This window comes from Benincasa hispida, chromosome 2, assembly GCF_027475165.1.
Source record: "Benincasa hispida cultivar pf3 chromosome 2, pf3_genome.v1.1, whole genome shotgun sequence".
NCBI classification, from domain to species: Eukaryota; Viridiplantae; Streptophyta; class Magnoliopsida; order Cucurbitales; family Cucurbitaceae; genus Benincasa; species Benincasa hispida.
In genome coordinates this window covers 42,031,746-42,048,919 of record NC_143479.1, presented here as the reverse complement: position 1 = coordinate 42,048,919, position 17,174 = coordinate 42,031,746, and the positions used below count along the sequence as shown (strand labels likewise).

The 17,174-nt window shown below is 39.6% G+C and overlaps 1 non-coding gene across 1 annotated transcript; it reads left to right on the top strand.

Moving 5' to 3' along the window:
- Window positions 1-10,529: 10,529 nt before the first annotated feature.
- LOC150037902 (small nucleolar RNA R71) lies at window positions 10,530-10,636 on the top strand. Its single transcript, XR_016528038.1, has one exon. It is a non-coding gene; the product is annotated as a small nucleolar RNA R71 (small nucleolar RNA).
- Window positions 10,637-17,174: the final 6,538 nt, after the last annotated feature.

The following is a 17,174-nucleotide window of genomic DNA, read 5'->3' as shown; positions in this document are numbered from 1 at the left end:
TAAAAAAAAGTAAATAAAGGCGGCAGATTTGAGAAAGATAGTTGCATTGATAGATGCAATGAGTATGCGATGAATGGGTTGAGAAGGTCTTTTAGCTAGCGTTACTCGGGAATGCATCAAACCTTGCGATAATGTTACAACCATGCACAACAAGTCATTTCCCAATGTAAATGCAATGCTCCTAAGTCTAGGACACATGTGTTGAATGTAGAATGTCCATAGTGCTTATCCCTAAGTCTCTACTCTTGTCCTATGCGTTGATGCAAAATGCATGAAAGCAAGGTGACCGCATACAATCATATCTTATCGCTAAGATGCATGCGATGCATTAACAACAAATAGTGCTCATTCTTAAGCGCCTACCTCCCATTTATGCGTTCTAATCTGGTTCTTCCAAACCTAGATTCTGACCTGACCTTCCCAAGTCTAGATCCTGCCTTTAGACTACCCTCTCGAGTATCTCTAACAGACGAATGAGGCATACATAAAAAAGACAATCACAAAGATGAAGATTCCCTCGTTCTGTTAGCTAACTACTTCTCAACCCATTCAACTAATTTAGCTACTCATGCGTGAATAACAGAGAGTGAATGGATATAGAGAAAGATATTCCATTCTTCTAATTGAGTTGAGTACAAAAGGACAATGGAAAGTAAAGGTAGAGAGCCTGGTAGCAATTCCTTGCTAACTGAGGCCTTTTACACTAAATCTCTATTCTGATCTACAAATATTCCTGCTTCCGCAGGCATCGACCCTCTTTCTGTCTTGGAGCTTCCGGTGCTTTCCCAAGCTTGCCGAAATGATCTACCGATACACCTTCTTCCTCACGTCCGCCTTAAAATGGAAGAAAACTATGGACAGAGGCATGAACTTGTAAAATGATGAAGTAATCGACTACATAACCCCTTCTCTGAAGAATGCATTTGGTATTTATAGAGTTTCCATGGTGAAAGGCGGCTTCTCTCTCCTGGTTGTACAGATGAGACAACTTTAATTCCTGACTGACGCGCCGGATAATTGTCACCGATAAAGCTGAATGTACTTTGTGACCATTATCGGCTGTCAACTTAATTTGGATCCGACTTCCGTCAGCTTTCTGTCCCATCACTCTTAATTATCCTTTCACCCGGATGCGTCCACTATGTTGCGCTGACCAAGTTGCGGTGATTCTTCTTGGGTGAATGTTTGCGAGCATGGTCAACGCAAAGTCTTGTGGTAAAGTTGCGCTCGACCAATGTATTCCTATGATCGCAATCTTGTATTGCGTTAACGCATATTCTACACAAAAATATAAAGATCATCTGCTCTAATGCGTTGGATGCATGTGACCGCAATATTGTAGAATTCATGCTTAATGGACGCAATTTAACATATTCTATCAACGCAATCCAACATTGTTTAAGAAATTAGCACTATGATAACGTGCATTTCTTCCCATTATCACACCCCCAAATTTAAGCAATGCTTGTCCTCAAGCATAAGCTAAAGATTCATTTAGCAAGTTAACCGCAAAGTTCTTTCACTAGATTTCTCAAGGATACTTCGTTCAAATCCTATAATTCATAATTTTCTTAAGTCTTATTCAAATCTCTTCCTAAAATATTTCTAAGACTTAGGAATTATGAGCTTAATTTTCAAAAGGGCTTTACTAAATTTCGGAACATCGCATGATTTATTTCAAAAAGAAAATTTTCCACCGGGGTGTCAAATGATTTATCCTTGCACAAAAATTTTCTTCATTACTATTTTTTTCTAACCTTGCACTGATCCGAGTACCTTGCCTTCTTTTTCGCTTGCCCCCACGTGTGTCATGCGGACATCCAACTACGAGCAATGCACTCTTTTTCAGACTAAACTCATACCGATGTGGCAGTGGAATTGTGGTCATTCATTTATGCGTTGATCCTGGTGTCCTACTTTCATTTTGGCTTGCCCCCACGTGTGTCATGCGGACATCCAACTACGGGTAATTGCCTTTCACAACTTAACTCTTATCAACATGGGTTTCCCATTGCGTTGACAGTGGAGTTGTTATTCTCAAATTTTTTTTATAGCAAGGTCGAAAACAAATACCTCACCCACAAATTTAAAATACGGCAATGTCCCCATTGCCAAAAGGTTAAAAGAAGTCATGCGATGGTCATAGAATTCGTTGTAAAGAGAGTTTGAAAGAAAGCTAGTGTAAACTCGTAATCGAAGTGCTTTCTAAATAGGCATATGGATGGTGATGAATGATGGATCATACAAGCTCATGTTGCCATAAACTTGGTGACTTGGAATTGAAATGGAATGTGGATGAGGTGTTATGCTTATTCAGACTTTATGTGATACTACTTCTAGATGTATGCGTTATTAATGAAATATTTGTAGTATGCTATGCGTTGTCACAAGTTTCCTTGTGCTGAAACCAAGTATAATTCCAACGCAAGTTTCTCGGTGTGATCCGAGGTCAAACACGGGGATTGTTTTAGGTTAATGCATTACATTCGTGATATATGCGACCGGGGATTTTTCAATTAATAAAAGTTGTGTATACAGGTATTTAAAATGCGATAAAGTAAAATTGTGCGATAAAGTAAAGTGCAGTAAAAGTAAACCTAAGCTATTATGATACAAGATACAAGATACAAGATACATGATGCTAAGTTTGAGACTGACCGTGAAGATTATACAAAGGTCGTGTTATGTGGTGGTAAGGCTTTATGTATGAATCAGAAAGAGAAAGGATAATTAGTACAAACATCGCAAGTTCATTAATTGCGTTAAAGATATGAATAAGGTTCCACTTTCTCTTGGCGTACACCTCTCAGTGATCGGCCACGTTCCCATATCTCTGTGGTGAAACAGAGATGAACGTAATGAATGCAAGGTTGCTTCCATCTCTGGAAGTACTTCTCGCTTTAGTTAATGCATTCTTCTAACCTTCTCTCGACAGGTAGAATGGCATATTCACTTCTACTCTCATAGGTGAAGATGTCGTCTAGCATGCTTTAGCTAAACATATTTATTTCTTTAGCATAGATTAGTCTACTTGTTAGATTCATGCTAATTACCAAGGGATTAAGAAAACATCGTGGAGAAAGTGATTCATGGAAGAACGAAAATAGACAGAAATATGGAGTTGAAAATGATCATGACATTTAATTATAGAATCAAGCGTCTGATACATGGTGTGAATGACAGAGATTAAGAAAATGAATACAATTGATGATAAAGATAGAAACAAATACAGAAGAGTGTCAAGAAACAAATACAGAAGAGTGCCAACGTCTTGACATAGATATGGATGGTAGGATTGCTTGCCGGCATATGGGATGAATGGAAGGAAGAGCTTCCCTCTCAGGCTTGCTCGTCCGGTAGAGGTGACCTTGGTACAGAGCTTCACGGTGGGGATTTGAAGGATTTGCCCTGAGACTCACCTCTCGGCCTTGTCTCTTTAATCTTCCTGGATCTTCTCCGATCAGTACTCAGACTATCTCTATCTCAATATACAAGTATCAAAATAGCCCCGTATCAAGTATATTTTGCAATGGAATTTCAGAGGGTATTTATAGATGAAGGCTTTGACTCTCTGTAGTGTGGACCCCACTTTATTATTATGGTAGCTCTGGAAATGGTGGAATAAATATTCCTTCTGTTATGCAATCAATCCCATCAATCATGCACAACGGTTATTTGTACACGTGTCTAAATCCTCTGCAATTGCATTGCTCTTTTGCATCTTTTGATCGTGTGTCCGCATGCGGTGTTGTTTTTTTATTACCGCATGCGGTTGAAGTTCAGCTCTAGATCGACTGTCACATGCACCTTCATTGCGTTGATTGTCTCTTCAGTATTGATTGACGAGCGCAATGTGACGGAGATGCGTTGTTCAGTTTTTCTTTGAGCCTTGATCGCAAGTGGTGACTTGATTTCCTGCAAAAACAGAATAGAAACATCATTTTCTACCATCGCGATGGTGTTAGTGGGTGTATTGGCGACAATTTATAATTCTTGTATTTCTTAGCCAATTTCCATACGTTCGACGTATATTTTCTCTTTTTCAATCGCAATATCTGAATAAAGCAGTATAAATAACTTGTATTTCTACAAGTTATCAGCTAGCAAACCCCTAACTTCGAGAAATATTTCATGAGGTGACTATTTTAAGATTTAATTAACCCTAGTATATACGAAAGAGATAGAAGCATATTTTTCATCATTGAAATCATACTTGGCAAAGAACAAGGTGCGGTAAACTACTAAAGTTATCTACTTGTGATATGATTGCGGTAATCAAGGAGGATGCGGTGATAAAACTTTTGAAAAGTAAAATGCAATATGATAGCTCAAAATTTGAGATAAAGATAAGGAAGAGTACACCCCCAAATTTAGCATTGTCGCTCGCATTGAGTATTGATGCATCCATCCTTGTGGCGATCCTTGCTCCTGTGGATTACGGTGATGGAATGAGATCATTTGCTTCTTCGCAATCCTGTGCCTTAATCCTTGTAAACAGACAAAGAGAGAGTCAAATGATTAAAAACAAAACAACAAGATTTTTTTTTAGAGAAATAAGTGAAATACTGACAATAGTAAAATGATGAAGAGTTAAATGTTCAAGCGTTGAGTAAGGGATAGTCTAGGTTTTTCAACTTTGCAGAGACTGTTTCTGGCTGGAAATCTCCTCCGCAATATGCCTTTATTCGTTGTACATTAACTTTAAATGTTCGACTGCCATCCTTGGTGATCAGTTCCACCGCATCATGTAGAAATACTTCTTTGATGATGAAGGGACCGGACCAGCGTGATTTTAATTTTCCTGGGAAGAGCCGCAATCTCGAATTGAAGAGTAAGACCTTTTGCCCGATTTGGAGGTTTCTAGCGCATATGCGTTTATCATGCCAATGCTTGGTATGTTCTTTGTAAATCTTCACATTCTCATATGCGTTGACCCTCCATTCTTCTAGCTCGACCAACTACAGTTTTCGCGCTTCCCCTGCTTTATTCAAATCAAAATTTAGTTTCTTGACCGCCCATAATGCTTTATACTCTAGCTCCAAAGGCAAATGACACGCCTTGCCGAATACCAACGCATAGGGGGACATACCAATGGGTGTTTTAAATGCGGTCCGGTATGCCCATAACGCATCATCAAGCTTCATTGCCCAATCCTTCCGCGAAGGTTTGACTACCTTCTCAAGTATCAATTTAATTTCACGATTGGACACTTCAGCTTGGCCATTTGTTTGCGGATGGTATGCGGTGACCACTTTGTGGAGGATATTGTACTTGCGCAGCAACTTCTTGATATTGTGATTGACAAAATGTGATCCCTCATCACTTATGATGGCACGGGGAGTGCCAACAGGAGTGAAAATATTCTTCTTGAGGAACTGGGAGACTATTGTCGCATCACTTGCGGCGCATGCAATCGCCTCTACCCACTTAGAGACGTAATCGATGACCAATAAGATATAATTTTTTCCATGCGAAGGGGGGGAATGGTCCCATGAAATCAATCCCCCATACGTCAAATAGTTCTAACTCTAAGATAGTATTCATCGGCATTGCATTCTTCCATGAAATGTTGCCGGTGCGTTGACACCGATCACATTTCATTGCGTAGTCAGCAACATCCTTAAAAAATGAAGGCCAAAAAAATCCACTTTGCAAAACTTTAGCTGTAGTGCGTTGTCCTCCAAAGTGCCCTCCATATGGTGAAACGTGGCACTGTGACAATATGCGTTGTTGAGTGATAACTTGTAGAAATACAAGTTATTTATGCCACCTTATCTAGATATTATGGCCAAAAGTTAGTAATTATGCACCAATTGTATGAAAATTAGCCTAGTATTGCAATAATTATAAATGTTTGCGATTACACCCACTAACACCAAAAAGATCGAAGACAAGCCGAACTTTACTCTGTTTTGCAGGAGACTAAGTCACCGCTTGCGCTTAAGGCTCACGAGAGACTAGTCAACGAATCTCTGTCACATTGCGGCTGTTAATCAATAATGAAGAGACGAGTACAACAATGATGGCGCAATGTGACAGTCGATCTAAGAGCTGTGCTTCAACCGCATGTGGTAATAAAAACAAGCACCGCATGCAAACTTATGATCGAAAGATGCAGCTGAGCAACGCAAGAGTGGAGGATTAAGACACGTGTATAACTAACGGTTGTGCAGAATTGACGGTCTAATTGCATAACAGAAGGAATAATATCCCTCCATCTTTGAAATTACCATAATCATGAGTGGGGACCACAAGGCCGGAGTCAAAGATCTGTACCTATAAATGCCCCATTGATTTCAGAGAAAAGATATGCTACTTGATACGGGGCTAAGTGCTACTAGATTGTAGAGAAAAGGCTGAGCTAAGTACTTAAGAGAAGAATCCGGGAAGAAGACGAGATAAAGCCGAGAGGTGAATCTCATATCCAACCTACCATACACCCGATCGAAAGCTCTGTGCAAAGATCCCTGCTACCGATAGAGCAAGCCTGAGAGGGAAGCTCTTCTTACCATCAAATCCATCCTATCCAGGAAGCAGATCTCCATTAAATCTGTGCCAAGACATTGGCACTTGATTGTATCTGTTCTATATCTCTTTCATTGTGCATTTCATGTTTTCTTTATCTCTTCATTCACATACTATGTATCAAACGCTTAGTAGAAATATTAAATGTTTTGATAAATTCCGTTTACCATTTTCTGTCTATTTCCGTTCACCCATCCATCACTTTCTTCATGATGTCTCTTAACCCCCTGATGAGCAATATGAATCACTAAGAACTTAATCTATATTAAAGATATAAAATACGTTTAGCTAAAGTATGCTAGACGGCATCTTCACTTGTGAGAGCAGAAGTGAAGATGTCATTTTGATCTATCGAGAGAAGGTTAGAAGAATGCGTTATTTAAAGCAAGTAGTACTTCTAGACATGGAAGCAACCTTGCGTTCATTACGTTAGTCTCTTTTTCACCACAAACATGTGGGAGCACGGCCGATCACTGAGAGGTGTACGCCAAGAGAAGAGCGGAATAGTATTTGTACCTTCAATCCAATTAAGAACTTGCGTTGTTTATATTATTTGTCTTTCTCTTTCTATTCTATTCATAAGACTTGTCACCGCATCCCATGTCTTTGCATAACTTTCACGGCCAGCTTTAATCCCAACATCTTGTACATGAAGTCTGTATCTTGTATCATCTAGCTTAGGTTTACTGTATTTTTATGTTTTTATCGCATCTTTACTGCTTTCCTTTCTTTTATCGCAATTTATATACTTATACAAACTCATTTCTAAAGATTGAAAACCTGGTCGCATATATCATGAACATACCGCAATAACCTAAACCATTCCCCGTGTTCGACCTTGGATCACACCGAGAAACTTGCGGTGGAATTACACTTGGTTCCATCATAAGGAAACTTGTGACAACGTATGGCATACTACATGAACAATAATTAACGCATAATTAGAAGTAGTATTGCATCATTGTGAGCAATTTATATCATCAATCCCAACCCGTTACATTGAGCAGCATTTGGTACACATAATCGAATGATTTGGTCTGCACCCCTTTTGTACAAATTCGGCTCATCCTAATAATAATGCTTGCATTCATGCTTGAGCCTCTTCTGTTGATGGTATATGTAATCTTCAGGAAATTGTTCACAAACCAAATAATTAACGATGTCTGCCTACCATAGCAATTCTTCTATGTGGAACAACTGCTCGTCTGGGAACATGGCACTCACTTCAAATTCATTGCGGTCAACCTCCGAATTTTCCAGTCTGGACGTGGTAATCAACGTATCTTTTAAAATTCGAAATGCGTTGAGGCAATTCCTGTCAAATTCAAACTTTCTGTCCGCCTCTAACAACGCACTCAGTGGTCGTGCTATTTTAGAAAAGTCCCTGACGAATCGTCTATAGAATCCAGCATGCCCCAAGAAGCTTCGCAAGGCCTTCACATTGGTTGGAGGTGGAAGCTTTTCAATTGCGTTGATCTTTGCTTTGTCCACCTCCAACCCTTCTCGGGAGACTTTATGTCCCAACACTATTCCCTCTTTTACTATGAAGTGACATTTTTGCCAATTGAGCACCAAATTCGTCTCTTCCCATCTTTTCAGAATTTTCTCCAAGTTGGTCAGGCAAACTTCATAAGTGTTCATCCAAGAAGCAAAAAAATCGTTCCCTGCTAATTTGTCCAGCATTGATCGATGAATGGCAAAGGGAAGTGACCTTTCTTTGTGGCTGCATTCAATTTGCGGTAGTCCATACATATGCGCCATCTAGTGATGGTTCTTTGCGGTATTAATTCATTATTCTCATTTGGGACTACTGTCATTCCTCCCTTCTTCGACACACATTGCATGGGGCTGACCCACGTGCTATCTGCAATGGGATAGATAATGCCCGCATTCATCCATTTGATAATCTTCTTTTTGACAACCTCCTTCATCGCAGGGCTAAGTCTGTGTTGATTTTCAATAGTTGTTTTGTGGTCGTCCTCAAGATGAATGTGGTGCATGCAGTACGCAGGGCTAATTCCTCTGATGTCAGCGAGCGTTCAGCCAATTGCTCGCACATGTTTCTTGAGAATGCTCATCAACACATTCTCTTGATCTTTATTGAGCGTAGAGGAAATTATCACTGGCAACTTTTCATTCTACCCTAGAAATGCATACTTCAAATGTGTTGGTAGGGTTTTCAATTCAAGTGTTGGTGGTTCCACGAGAGAAGATTGCGTTATTTTTCTTTCTTCTTTTGGCTCTTCTTCATGCATTGCGATCGATCCTTCTTCCTTGTTTGTTTTTGCTACGATCGCATTGCAGGCAGCTACGGATGCATTGGCATCCTCTTCTTGACACTTTTCATCAGACTTTTCTTCATCAATCAAATTTAGGTCATCTTTAGAATCTTGCAGGTCTTCCTCATCAGGAAATTTCATGGCATGAATTATGTTAAATTTGAACTTCTATCCGTTTATGCTCAGAGTGATTTCTCCCTTATGCACATCAATTTGAGCGCGACCCATTGATAGAAAAGGTCACCCCCAAAATGATGGGTACATCCTTGTCGGCCTCATAATCTAGGATGATGAAGTCAGCTGGTAAAATGAATTTATCAATTGTGATCAACATGTCCTTCACCCTACCTTCTGGATGAACCAGATATCTATCAGCCAACCGGAGAGTCATGGATGTGGGCACAAGTTTCCCCACATTTAATTGTCGAAAGATTGACAGCGACATCAAATTTATGCTGACCCCCAAGTCACACAAGGCTTGCCCAATATAGAGTCCTCCTATGGAGCAAGGAATAGTGAAGCTCCCAGGATCGCTCATCTTCGGCAGGATAATAGATTTGGAACTTTGCGTTAGTGCCACCGTGGAAAATTTTCCAGCAACTCTCTTCTTAGTTACCATGTCCTTTAGAAACTTGGCATAGGCAGGCATTTCCTCAATCGCTTCACTGAAAGGAATATTAACATGTAATTGTTTTAACATAGACAGGAAGCATTGGTACTGTACCTCTTCGTTTTTCTTCTTCTTTGGCCTCTGAGAAAAGGGTGGTAACTAAACTTTCATGGTTCCCGTTTCATTTGACTTTGAGGTTGACCCAACCTCAGGTTCCACTGTTTCATTCTCTCTTTCTTCTTCTTATGTTGCTGCAATCTCAGGCTCAGTTGCGATGGAAGTTGATTTGTTCTGTTCCTTCTTTTCTCCTTCCACAATCTTTCCACTATGCAATGTCACAACCTAACATTGCTCCTTTCCTGATCCCCTTGTGTTGCATGGAAGCTCGATTGAACTTGGCAACACCCTATGTGGTCTACTTTTGAGCTCATTCGCAATCTGGCCCATTTGCAATTCAAGGTTGTGGATGGACGTAGCCTGACTTTGAAGCACTGTCTCGTTTTTCTCTATATATTGCTTCAATAGGCTTTCTAGAGAAGAATATTGCGGTGGTTATTGTGAGCTACTTGCTTGGTTGCTCTGTTGACCATTGTTGCGTTAAAAGAATCCTGGTGGCCTTCTTTTTGCGCCACATATTAGAAATTTTGTTGTTGATTCTTCCAATCAAAATTGGGGTGGTTTTTCCACTCGAGGTTGTAGGTGTTTGAAAAGAGGTTATTCTTTACAAAATATACAGACTGTGGATTTTGTGGGCAATCCGCCATCACATGCCCATCACCGTAAGTCACACACCTTGCGGTGTTTTGACTTATTGTGTTGATTTGCCCACCTTGCGGTGTTGGGCTACTGATCGTCATTCCTTGAATCAAATTCATCATTGCAGTCATTTGGTTTTGCTATGAAACAATAGCACCATTTTTATGTTAGAATCTTTAAGTCTTAATCTCTGGTCACTCTCCCTCCAGTCTTCATGATTCTTGGAGATACGGTTCAGGATATTCTTCGCCTCATCGTAAGTTTTGTCAAGCAGACCACCGGCTGCTGCCATATTGGCAGTGGTCTGCGAAGCAGGATTCAAACCGTGATAGAAAATTTCCATTTGCAGGCAGTCTGGTAGCCCATTATGTGGACAATCTCGGACCAACCTTTTAAACCTCACCCAAGCATCGCTGAGTGATTCGTCCGTCTCTTGTTCAAAATTAGTAATAAGCTTTCTTTGTCTTGCGTTCTCGGTAGGTGGAAAATACTTCTTCATAAACTTCTCCACCACCTGTTGCTAAGAAGTGATCTCTCCTGGTTCGAGCAAATAAGCCCATTTCCTAGCCTGATCACAGAGAGAAAATGGGAACAATGTTAGTCGAACTTCTTTAGCAGAGATATTTGGGAATATAAAAGTATTACAAATTTTAATAAAACTTCGGAGGTGAGCGTGCGGATCCTCGCCACACCTTCCTCCGAATTGACCTGCAGCCTGAATCATCTGCAACATCACCGGTTTCATTTCAAATCTACTTCTGTCTAAGGCAGGTCTCATGATTCCTGGAGAGAAATCATAGAGGTTTGGCGATGCATAGTCCCTAATGGGCCTATTGCGATCGTTTTCCAATAGAATCGGATTTGCCATGACATTGTTGTTGTTGTTTGGTGCTCCATTTCCAGGCTGCTTCGCCATCTCTTCTTTGTCGGATTGTGGTTGCTGTTGGCGGTCTCTGAGTCTCCTTCGAAATGTTCTCTCAATCTCCGGGTCGTAGTTCGCCAGAGATTGGGAGTTCTGCAAAGAATTCACAAAAATGACCGTTAACAACTATTTTGTCGAAGTCCCTGACAACGACGCCAAAAAATTGATGCTTAGTTTTATGAAGTGGAAGTATGGATGATATGCGTTGATGGATTGCGTTGTACACTCAAATTTCCCCAGCAGAATTTAAATGTAAATTCCCCTAAGTTTCCTGGTAAGTCCAGGGTCGAACACAGGGACTTGTGAAAATAGTTATGTTGGTAATATTTATGAAAACTTGTGGTAACCAAGTAAATAAATAAGTTTTGGGTGTGTTGTTGCGTTGATAAAAACAAGTAAATAAAGGCGGCGGATTTAAGAAAGATAGTTGCGTTGATAGATGCAATGAGTATGCGATGAATGGGTTGAGAAGGTATTTTAGCTAGCGTTACTCAGGAATGCGTCAAACCTTGCGATAATGTTACAACCATGCACAACAAGTCATTTCCCAATGTAAATGCAATGCTCCTAAGTCTAGGATGCATGTGTTGAATGTAGAATGTCCATAGAGCTTATCCTTAAGTCTCTACTCTTGTCCTATGCGTTGATGCAAAATGCATGAAAGCAAGGCGACCGTATACAATTATATCTTATCGCTAAGATGCATGTGATGCGTTACTAACAAATAGTGCGCATTCCTAAGTGCTTACCTCCCGTTTATGCGTTCTAATCTGGTTCTTCCAAACCTAGATTCTGACCTGACCTTCCCAAGTCTAGATCCTGTCTTTAGACTACTCTCCCGAGTATCTCTAACAGATGAATGAGGCATACATAAACAAGACAACCACAAAGATGAAGATTCCCTTGTTCTGCTAGCTAACTACTTCTCAACCCATTCAACTAATTTAGCTACTCATGCGTGAATAACAGAGAGTGAACAGATATAGAGAAAGATATTCCATTCTTCTAATTGAGTTGAGTACAAAAGGACAATGGAAAGTAAAGGTAGAGAGCCAGGTAGCAATTCCTTGCTGACCGAGGCCTTTTACCCTGAATCTCTATTCTGATCTACAAATGTTCCTGCTTCCGCAGGTGTCGGCCCTCTTTCTGTCTTGGAGCTTCCGGTGCTTTCCCAAGCTTGCCGAAACGATCTACCGATACACCTTCTTCCTCACGTCCGCCTTAAAATGGAAGAAAACTATGGACAGAGGCGTGAACTTGTAAAATGATGAAGTAATCGACTGCTTAACCCCTTCTCTAAAGAATGCACTTGGTATTTATAGAGTTTCCATAGTGAAAGGCGACATCTCTCTCCCGGTTGTACAAATGGGACTACTTTAATTCCTGACTGACGCGTCGGATAATTGTCACCGATAAAGCTGAATGTACTTTGTGACCATTATCGGCTGTCAACTTAATTTGGATCCGACTGTCGTCAGCTTTCTGTCCCATCGCTCTTAATTATCCTTTCACCCAGATGCGTCCACCATGTTGCGCTGACCAAGTTGCGGTGATTCTTCTTGGGCGAATGTTTGCAAGCACGGTCAATGCAAAGTTTTGCGATGAAGTTGTGCTCGACCAATGTATTCCTATGATCGCAATCTTGTATTGCGTTAACACATATTTTGCACAAAAATATAAAGATCAACTGCTCTAATGCGTTGGACACATGCGACCGCAATATTGTAGAATTCATGCTTAATGGATGCAATTTAACATATTCTATCAATGCAATCCAACATTGTTTAAGAACTTAGCACCATGATAACGTGCATTTTTGCTCGTTATCAATACGTTGAGACACATCTTTCACCCACTTACTATGAACTACTTCCCCTATTCACTTTGCTATTGATCTATGCAAACACTTTTCGAATGGAGATCACTTCCAAGGTGACACGAAGCATTGCACGGATCTTGCGGTGTGAACTCTTAGGGACGTGAGAGCTAAGAACAACATATCCTATATGTAATTAATCTCCACTTAAGTGTTCTACTTGTTTTTGGGTAGATCTTTACTTAGGAATGTTTCGGCTAATTAAACAACCTAAGTCTATACATCCAAGTATAACGTTTATAATTGGATTAAACATACGATGTCTAGGTGATAAAACAATTCTAAAACTATTGAGGATGATGCCCTAAACTCTCGTTGGGTCTTGTAGTTTGTAAACACAGTTATTGAACAAACGCTTGTGATGTAATAATATATGATATTTTCTTCACTTTTATCTATGGAACATTGGATGTTTTAATTTCTTTACCACAAACCAATAAACTACGATCCTTGGTTGTCGTTGTAACTTAAGCATGTATGTGGAGACATAAAGGTGGATCATGTCTTAAGTGATAAATGGTTTGTAGTATATCGATATAGGAGGGAAATCTTTTCTTGGTAACACTACGGATGCGGCCCTCTTTGTTTAGTTACAAGTGTTTTGACTTGCTATAGATGGTCTGATCCTGATCATTCATGTGGAGACATGCGAGCGGGGGCGTCCTACACAAAGGAGTTTGTATAAGACCGGACCTCGAAGTGTTATAGTCTCGTTATATAACGCCGTTCATGACAGAGACTTCACTTCACTAGGATGACCATAGGTAACATGACCTCAATCCTGAGTGAGTTGGGAACTCTTGCCTTTGAGAGCGGTCCTTTGATTTGCATGGGTGCGAGTGGCCATATTGCAGACTCAAACCTACCACCTTGAGGATTCGTCTGATTTGGGAGTTGGGAACTCAGCTACACAAGATGAAATTCACTCCTTCCCCAAAGTAGGGGTAAGTGGATAGATTTCTCCCTTAAGGACTGATTCTGGGGCTTGAGCGATGTGGCGTCACACACCTTCTCATGGCTTGAGAGGTGTCCACACATAGTATTACTATGTTGTATTGTTCATTAGAGGGATCAGTGGTACTTAAGGAGTTGGATGTAACTACAGGGGCAAAACGGTAAATTGGCCTAGCTGTACTTACGAGCATCTGTGAAGGGTTATCGTACTGTTGATTGGTTATATCCAATGGACACATAAATATATCTGTGGTGAGAAGAGTGCAGGTGTCGGTCTTTAGTGGAATTCCTGGCAGTTAACGGATGGTGGATCTCGTGTCTAAAGAGTTTAGTCAGCTATTCGCGTACCGTTGAAGCTTCGAGCCATAGGTCCATAAGGTCCCCTTGGTAGCTCAATGGATTCAAGTTGAGAATTAGTTTTTGGGTCAGTTTGAAGTGTTCAAATTGACAAGAGGGAGTTCGATTAAATATGATATGATTAAACTAGTCAATTATATATGATATAGTTAACAAGATGTATGAGATACATTAATTGGAGGAAAATGATATAAATATGATTTATATCTAGTGGAGAAGAAAAGGACTATGGTTCATATATTGCATATGATGTGATATTAAACCATAGGTTATAAATATAATATGCTTATATTTATTTTTTAATTTAAACAATTATAGGATAATTGTTGTCGGTTTTTTCTCCGTAACCAAATGAGATAGTGGGAGGTTGCATTCAGTTTTCGTAACTGAAGGATAAATGAAAATGGTTTTCATTTTGCAAAAAATCAGATATTTGCTCATCTATTAGTACACTGCATATTGCATAGCAAACCGAGAGCATACACGACAACTCAACATTTACTAAATGATCGTGTGCACGCGCGCCTTTCTTAAACGATCGCATAAAATTTACTAAATGATCGTCTAGCTTTTTTCTACGCGATCGTGCGTCCGAGAATTTTACTAAACGATCGTCTATACAATCAAAGCCCCTTTTACTACATGATCGTGTGCCTTTACCTAAACGATTAAGCAGTCGTCTATATGATAGACATCCGATTTCTCCCACTTGCTTGGTCATGGTAAGCGATCGTTTCTTCCTCCTTCCCTCTACCAAATTCAACAGAGCCCACACCTCCTGGATTCCCACTCCAAGAATACCGAGGGTTCTGAGTGGTGGTGTCTTCCCTGCTGCCTTGTTCATGAGGAGTCTGTTCGTGGGTAGATGATAGCGATTTGGTGGACGATTGCTTTGGCTTGCACAGTTAGAGCGAGAACTGCAGTCCATTGACGAGAGCGAGATGTGAGGCGAAGAAGGGTTCTTCAACTGGTACGTATCTCGTCATTTTGTTGTATAAAGTTCAAAGCATGCCGTAATTTGTTGTTAAATGCATAACTAGTCTGTTTGATTGTAAATGCCGTAATGCATAACTAGGGTTCTTCAACTGGTACGTATCTCATCCATTTGTGAGTTAGTAGAGGGACCTAATGGACCTAGAGATCATGAGCTCCAACAATATGAGATTAATTGGCTAAACTTTTGTAACCAAATTAATCAACTACCTGGTCACTTCACTAAAGTCCAGTAGCTGCACTTCTCTCACTGTAGATATATTTCTGTCCATTCGATATAACCATAATCAGTAAGTCGGCCCTTCATAGGTTGTTTGTAATAACGACTGGGTCAAAAACTATTTTACCCCCGAGATTACATCTTGTTCCTTAAGTCTCACCGATCCTCTAATAAACAATTGGTTTGTGATTCAATCACTAAACTGAGTCCCTCTTGGGCCAATGAAAGGGTGGGGCCCCTTCTTCAAGACCCCAAGTTAGTACTTAAGGGAACAACCTCTCTACTATCCACTAAAAGTGGGTAGGAGTGAATTCTGTCTTGCAGCCTATGTCCCCAGCTATCTACCTGGTCTTACCCCTGAAATGAGGGGGCTTATTGAGTCGGTGCGGTTAAGCCATTATTGAGTCGGTGCGGTTGAGCCAACCCTCACCCATGCAAATCTAAGGATAATTCCAAATAAAAAGGAGTTCATAGTTAGCTCAGGATTAAGGTCAAGTTACCTAGGTCATCGCTTTGAAATAGTCAGTCTTAAACAATAAACAACGTTATAAAGTAAGAGTGACTTATTTCTTGGTCTAGTCTTATACAAACTCTTTACATAGGACGCCCCCATTCGCATGTCTCTGCATGAACGATTCAGGATCACATCGTTTGTACTAAATCAAAGTGGGCCACATCCAATAGTGTCCCCAGAATAAGGTACCCAACCTTATGTGTATACTATAGATCATTTTGGCTATCTACTCGAACTTGATCCATTCATATGTCTCCACATAAAATCCAAGTACTCATGTAATAACCATGGATCTTAGTTTATTAGATTTAGTTTTTAAAAGTGCAATTTACATATTCAATAACAGTTTTTATTGAATAAACCTCAATAACTTCTTTATTGCAAATAAAATATGTTTAATTTTACAAAGTATGTACAACCCAACATGAAACCCTTGTTATCACTTATCCTATTTGTTTTAGTGCTTTATGAAGGACTATGAGGTCTGATGTGGAAGCGAGGATTGGTCCCAGTTTTCAATTTTAACAGAAATTAAAATTATAGAAACCTAGTTATGCATTCTGAAGGAGAAAATTTAATTTTATAGCATGCTTCTTAAAAACAGTAGAGAAGGAATTTATGGTTTGATATACTTACCTTTGAAGACACAAAATCTTCATGAATTCCTTTTGATCGGTCACGAACCCTTTTGGATCCCTAACACCCAAAAAACACAACAACACCAAATCTCAATTTAGTTGGACACAACCAATAATAATGAGACCTCCGTATTCTCCTTTGGGGATGAGAACCACAAGAGTGTATAGGACTCTGTATAGATAATTTAGGGAAGAAGAAAAAATTATTTTTTAGAAAGATGAATATTCTGAGAGAACTCTTTTTTAGGAAGTACACTATCTAAGATCTCCCTTCTACATTATAAGTCAGGAAGAAGAAGATCCCCCTTTAACTTCCCATCTCACGATCAAACGTGAAAAAATCATGGGAGGGAATTTCAACTCCCTCCTTTAATTATATTTAAAATTTTAATTCAAATAAAAATTAATTTTATATTTAATTAATATAGGATAAATTATATAGTAACTCACTTATCATATAATATATATTAACATATATTATACTATATGTTATATCGAATATAACATATAATCCATAGTTTATATTATAT